Below are 7,186 nucleotides of genomic sequence, written 5' to 3'. Positions count from 1 at the left end.
GGTTTCAGAGTTTTAATTATGTACAAACTAATTCTGTTTAATTCCTACAGAAATGCATCTGCCTTTTGGGGATTTTCTAGAAGGTAGAATTTTAAAATTGGTCATCTTTTTTCAGGTGTAAGCAGATATAAATTTAAAATATGTTTTATTTTTAATCTTGTAAATATTAGGAACATAATTCAGGTCTCTGGTTTGGATGAGGGTGTACTGGAAGGATAATAATAGGATGTATATGGCTAGTTTTCACACTGTAGCATAATGAAAATTTAACAAAGATGTTCCTTCTCCAGAATATTAATCACTGGAATTACGAGATAAGTTAATACAGGACAAAAAGTGATTTTCCTCTATCTAAATAAAAAAATGTATTGACCTTTTTTATTTAAATTATTAAAAATTTTGTTTCCAGAGTCTTCTGAATTTATTGTTTTCCAGTTGCTCATTTATTATTTCATATATGATTTCATTCCATGCCATTCAAATTTATAAACTAATCTTCTAATGCTGAGCACTTTCCAGTATACAGTTAAGAGCTGTAATTAAGGCTGTTTATCTCTGGTTCATTCTTTTCCATTATCCACCCCAGTGTTTGTAGTATTTTGTTTTGCCAGGCATTTAAAATGTATTTTATTTCATGTGTTTTAATTAGGAAAAAATGCTAAGAAACAAATCTTGCATTTGGGAAAAGAAAGGCAGAAACCTTCCCTCCCCTTACTTTTCAGAACTTCCCTATAGATTTTTTTTTGCCAGTTATTTTCACTTTGCAAATCAACTTCTTGTTCAGTGTCATACAACTCCCACTTTTGGCGGATTTCTGACTGTCTGGTACTGTTCCACTCATCCCAGGAGGAATAGATTCATGAGCAGAGCAAAGGTGAGGAGTTGAAAGTTCATGATAAATTAATGTTCTTATATTATTCCATAATTTATACTGTGAATATTACTGCTATCTAGATGGAATATTTTGGTATACATGTGTACATATTCAAAAGAATTACATGGCGGATTTTTTCCTCTGTGCGAGCTGAACTTCTGCTTGCACGGTTCTTTATCATACAGGTTTTCCTGGTGAAAAGGAAACTGACTGCAAAAGTGCATTACAAAGGGAGAAAAAGGAAATCAAACATTTTCAAAATTACTGAAATGTTATTATTTTCTTTTCTATAATTTGGTTCACTAGCAATGGTTTAACTATGTAACTTAACATATATTTTTTCTTTAGTGTAAGTTTTCTACCAGCAGAGAAACCAAGTATAATTTTATTTCTGTCTAAATTTTCCATTTGTATTTAGGAGGTGATAAGTTTGGGGCCATAGTGGCTATTACTGTTCCTTTCTGTGCCCTTTGAGAGCTCAAACTATGAAATGAAGCCAAAGCTGCAGCTGCAGCAGCAAATATGCACTTTTTTTAATGAGAAACATCTTGCTGTTTTCCCCTTCCCCCCAGTAAAATTTTGCATAAGATGAAAAATAGCACATCATGTTACAAGTAGGCCACAATCTATTAACTTTTAATTTTGTAGTGATAAAATTAAATACAGGTATAACATATTTTTTCATAGATTTTGTTCTTTACCCCTATTGCACGTGTACCATTGCATGTAGTACTATGCATTTAGAAGGAAAACTACCTTCTTCTGTCTTTTCTGTAAGTTAAGTTCTTATTCCTCAGTTTTATATAAATATTTTCAATTTATAGCAATTTTATACACAAGCATCATTCTAATATAAAATTTTGGTGCTATTTCATGTGACACTTTTATATAAACAAAGCTTAGATTCAGTGTACTGTCATGTCAGCTTCATGTACTTCTTCAGTTTTATTAATTCTAACATTCACCCACTGAAGGGGTAATGATTTATTGTGTATGGAAATTCCACAATACCCTATTTTGCTTTGACAGCTGTATTTATTCCAGTGGGTTAATTAATGGGAATCCCAGTTGTTAAGATGATTTTCTGATGTGTTGACAAAACCCAAAGAAATAGCTGACAACTACACACTTTGCTTTCAGGAAAAAAAAAAGGTTTTTTTCCTTTTTTTCCCCTGCTCTTCAGGTATAGAGTACAGGGATTGTCCATTGGAAAGAACAGTGATTCCAGGCAAATCTTTCCATTTTACTTTAAAATCCGTTTTTGTAACAGTTCCTTTTTAAGACTTGTCTATAATATGGCTAAATGAAAAAATCCCCACAAACAAACAGATGAAGCTAAAATAATTCTATTATTTTCTTAGCTGAGTTACTTCCCACAGTGAATTAAGCGATGTGATTAAAGTGAGTAATTTTCTTTCATAGCCTCCTTTATACAGCAATCTATGATCTGAGATGTAGGAATCTTTAATTTAGCAGTTAAAGGCATAGCAAGATACAACTATGGCTAAAAGCAGAAGTCAGAAACATTTAAACTGTCAATTAAATGTAACTTTTAAAAACAGGATGAATCTGACCTTATTTTCGAACATCTCACTATACTGAGGGCAATTAATAATTGACATTCCTTCCCATGGAAAGTGACAAATTCATCATCATTTGGAATATTGAAATCAAAATTAGATGCATTTGAAAAAAATATTCTGCAGCCCAGTCAAAAAGGAAGACTGATAATGTTAATTTATGGTAAAAAGAACAAATAATAATTTCCCAATATGAAATAGCAAGAAATTCTTTGGTGCATATTATTTGGAAGCTGGGTAATAAGATTATAGTGGATTCTTCCAGTCTTAACAGCCTGTGGATCTACAAAAAGCTGTTCAAATAATACATGATATGAGTAGAAGCAGGAGATGGAACATTTTGAAATGAAGGATGACATTAAGGAGACAGCCTGGTTTAGCAATTAGTGCATGGAATCACTAGTCAGAAATTCTACATTCTATTCCCATATCTGACGTTGATTAGCAAGTCACATTAGGACTTATTATCAAAAGTCAGATACGCAGCTGATCATCTAATTAAGATCATCATGCTATTAGCATAACTGCATTTGCAAATCATGCATGCAGAGCTTTAGCCTTTGTTTAACCTTGATCTGTGATATGAAAGCGCACTTCTAATTCCATGATTTGAGCAGCTCACAATTTTTAATATGTTTATCCTCATAAGATTCTGTCAAACTGGGCATTATTATTTATCCCCACTTTAAGAAAGTGGAACTGCAGCACAGAAACTTAAGGTTATGATTTTCAAAGATATTTAGGCATTTAGAGATGCAGATAAGCAAATAATAAAATTTTTGTAACTCCCAAAGAATATCACATCCATAAGTCCTATATACATTTTAATGACATTTAATTGCCTAAATCACTTTAGAATTTGGTTCTGCATCTTTTGAGTGTCTACGAAGTCTAAGTCCAAATAGAAACTCTGTCCACATTAGCAAGTAGCACAGACCACCACAAGCAGATTAATAAAATGAAACAGTCTGTACTAAGGATCTGGCATTTGCACAGTTCAGGGGGCTTGAATCCTTGTCAAAGCCCACCTCCTATCTCTTTCATTCAAAAATCCAGTTTGTGTGGGGCTCCAAGACCATTCCACAGTATGGATGAAAGCATGGTAAATGGAAATGATCAGGAAATTTTCTTAAAAAGACCACACCTGAGCTAAAAAGTTAGTGTAGATTTACTCTTTGAATCTTAGAACCAAGCCAATAAGTGTATAAGTAATTGGGTTTCTGTCTTCAAAGGTGTAGAATATTGATGTCCTTGTTTGAAAAGTTAAAATTAATAAACAGATTTGGTCATCTGAAAAGTATGGTAAGATTGTTTTGTAGTAGCGCATTGAAAAGCTGGATAGAAACACCTAAAACTAGCTTGAGAAGGGATATACTTGATTTATGAAATGTTAGACAACTTAACAAAACAAAATACTTAGCACCTGTCCAACTTTGAAAACATTGCTGTATTTTGGGATTATTTTAGTAAATATTCCAAATCTCTCTTGGCCAAGTTTATGAAAGAAAGCAATAATTTTCCATCCACTGTATTGCTCTCACATTTTCATGAATTTTCCATATGATGAGAGAATGAAGGAAGAAATGTCTCATTTCAATGTTACTAAGTATATGAGTAAAACAAAAAACGTTTATGAAATTAAATGCATTTCCATACAATAAGGTGAAAGAGAGATTAAAATTTCAAAGAACAAATATGATTGAGATTTTCAGATGGGTAAATATTTCAAAGGTCTCCTGGAATTAATAAATCCACTAACTGCTGTGTCAGTCTTTCGAATGAATTAATTTTGTCACTCTCGTATTTTCCAGAGAAATATCATGGACAGATAAAAAGTGCTCTACGAACTGATATTTCTAACCTAAATATTTTAATTTTTCCAACTATGAAAAGAACTTTCATCACTCTGCATATGAAAAAAATCACAAAGAAAAACAGTCCATCTGACAACTGCAGATGTACAAGATTTTCTAAGCTATCTAGATTTCTTCCCTTTTTTACTTGTGCTTTGGTAATGCTGACATACTTAAGTAACAAATACACATGGGCATTACTCAAGAGAGGTCAGCAAAGGAATGCTGGAAAAAAAGAAGGTTCGTTGTTAGCCTAATAGCCTTTTCATGCCCTGAAATATTACATCAGAATTAAAAATACAGGATATAAACAACAGATACTGAAAACACCCAAATGAATTGAATAGGGTCAGAGGTTAGTAATGCAACATGAAAAACCTATATGGATTTTAGATGAAAAAAAATACTTCTTTGTATCTGGATTTTATGTATTTATTTATATTTTTTAGGACCCCCGTTATGAGAAAACAATAGTAAGTTTTGAGTATTTTGTTCTCGAGTGAAAAGATGTCTTAATCCATACCCTTTCCCACTCTTTGTCTCTGACTGAAAACTTAGAGCCTTGATGACTTGTACCAAATGCTGTGAATGACTCCAGAGAGCCTTTTTTCACTCTAGAAAATTAAGATACTTCTAGAGATTTTCCAGATGTTACTGCCAAAAGGATTTGTGATATCCTAATATGTCCCTCCAGAGTCTGCTAGTCTGATGGATAAATTGAAGAAGGTAGGCCTATAAAAGCATACTACTTGTCTTTTCTCTCAGTACTGTATATGTGGAAAACCTCAGCTGTCCTTCTAGTATAAGTACTACCATGCTTATAGCACATTTCCATTTACATTATTAGTATAGCTTGGCAGGTAAGTTACAAGGTCCAAACCTAATACTTCACATTACCCTGTGTAAGAAAATATTTTTAACTAAAATAAATATACTTTTCCTTTACAATTGATGAGGATACTTGTAGTTTACTTTTGTTAATTTTACAACATTTACTAGAAATTATTCACATGGTGTCTCTTCCCCTCCAGTTTTAAATTTGTGAAGGCTTCCAGATTTGTGGGCAAGATTTTTTTTTTTTAAAAAAATCACTCTGTTTCTTTTTATTAGCCATATTGACTCTTTTGCTATGCAGAAGTGTGGATCTCTCAACACCTGGGAAATAGAAGGCTACTTATCAACAGCAAGTCTTCCTAGACTGCTTATCTAGATACCTGTTACCTTGGGTGCAGTAAAAAAAATTAAAATTTAAAAGACCACATATAATTTTTGTGTTCTTCTAACATAGACTTCTGTTCTAGTTTATCTAGAGAAACACTGTCTCCCTTTTCTGAATACTGAGTGGGTAGGTATAAAAGGTGGGACATTTTATGTGTTCTCCATTCTGATCTCTGAAACTTCTGTCTTCGATTTCACTTGAGAAATGGAAAGACTGGGAAGCGAAATTAAGATATCTACAGATCTTACAACCATTTACTTATGGGGATTTATTTTACTTTTTAATAAATAGTCTTTAACTCTTCAGAAATGTATGGAGCTTATGAATGGCTGTCATAATGCAAAACTTGGAATTGGAAATGTGTTTCATTAAAGGCTGATACAACCCAACATATATCCTAAATGCTAGCAATGGCTTCATAATGGCAGTACAATAGTGGGGTTTAGTGAAAAATCACTATCAATGGCATATGGAAAGTGTCTATAGAAAAACACAGTCATCTTTGACATTTTGGGCATGAACACGAACAACTTGGTGTCTGCCAAGGTATTTGCTACGATGGGTAAAAAATAGTAGAGTAGAATGGATTTTCAAGGGAGCTTCAGAAAGAATTTGCAATGTATCTGAAGGAAACATCCTTTCAAAATGAAAAAGCCTTTCTACAAGAAAATGCTGTGAAGACATGATGAATCTAATTTACCTGTTGAATTTATAGACAACAAGAAACACATGGCAAGATGAAGCAGTGAGCAGTAGGGTATGGACTGGTGCATCCACAGGCCACGGTGAATCCCAGCAATGGCAATTACTTTCATGATTAAGAGAAAATTAAGCTGTTAAACTGCAGAAAAGAAGGTTTGGAATTCATCAGTTTTGTGTAGATTATCCTACCTGTCAGATATTTTGAAATCTGAGAGAGCCAATGAACACTGCTGAAAAGAAGAGCTTACAAAAAAGGTGAAGTATGTTTATGGGAGAGCCAATTGTATTACCGAAGGGGTTCACTTCCTGTTTCTTGTTTATTTTCTCCACTAGGTCCAACAGTGGCACATCCCAGAGACTGTCCCTGCTTCAGGTGAGAACTTCAACTCATAATAATGTCACCTTCCTACAAAAACCTACATTCAGTAATAGCCACCACTTTCACTGGGAAGTAGAAACTTTCTAATGTTATGCTTTGTTTTTCATCTGCACAGATTGGAATTAATCTTGTATTTTATTATTTTAGGATTTTATCTTGAATTTTCTTTTTCCTTCTTGTTTGTTTTAAAAGGGTGTGACAGAAGAGTAGTGTGAAAGGCTGCCTCTGCTTTTCCTGGACGTGTCAGTCTGTGTCAGGTGGACGGGGGGGAGGGAAAGGAGAAGATTACAATGTCTGCATGCAGACTGAAAGACTCCTGACAAAGCACATGGCTTCCTTGTTGCAAAGGAGCAGATCTACAGCCAAGTCTCAGAGGTCAAGGAGAGGATACATTCCTAGAGACCCAGAGGGAGACTGTGTGAAGGTTGCTGCGACCCAGGAAGGCAGTGCAAATTGCTGGGCTCCAGAGCATCTGGAAGGAGAGGCTCATTCTGAAAGGAGATAGAAAGCAGGGGGAAGATTTGTTTTCAAAACTTCTATTTATCTCCATCATCCAGAAGATCTGCATTTGCTCTATTT

General features: G+C 34.0%; 1 long non-coding RNA gene across 1 annotated transcript; it reads left to right on the top strand.

Annotated features, from left to right (window-relative positions):
- Positions 1-783: 783 nt before the first annotated feature.
- On the top strand, positions 784-7,186 carry LOC141743365 (uncharacterized). The gene is made up of 3 exons (XR_012587024.1): positions 784-874; positions 6,562-6,601; positions 6,800-7,186. It is a non-coding gene; the product is annotated as an uncharacterized LOC141743365 (long non-coding RNA).

The sequence above is a fragment of the Larus michahellis genome, chromosome 5, assembly GCF_964199755.1.
Source record: "Larus michahellis chromosome 5, bLarMic1.1, whole genome shotgun sequence".
NCBI classification, from domain to species: domain Eukaryota; kingdom Metazoa; phylum Chordata; class Aves; order Charadriiformes; family Laridae; genus Larus; species Larus michahellis.
The sequence above is the reverse complement of the archived record's forward strand: the minus strand, read 5'-3'. Positions and strand labels throughout refer to the sequence as shown.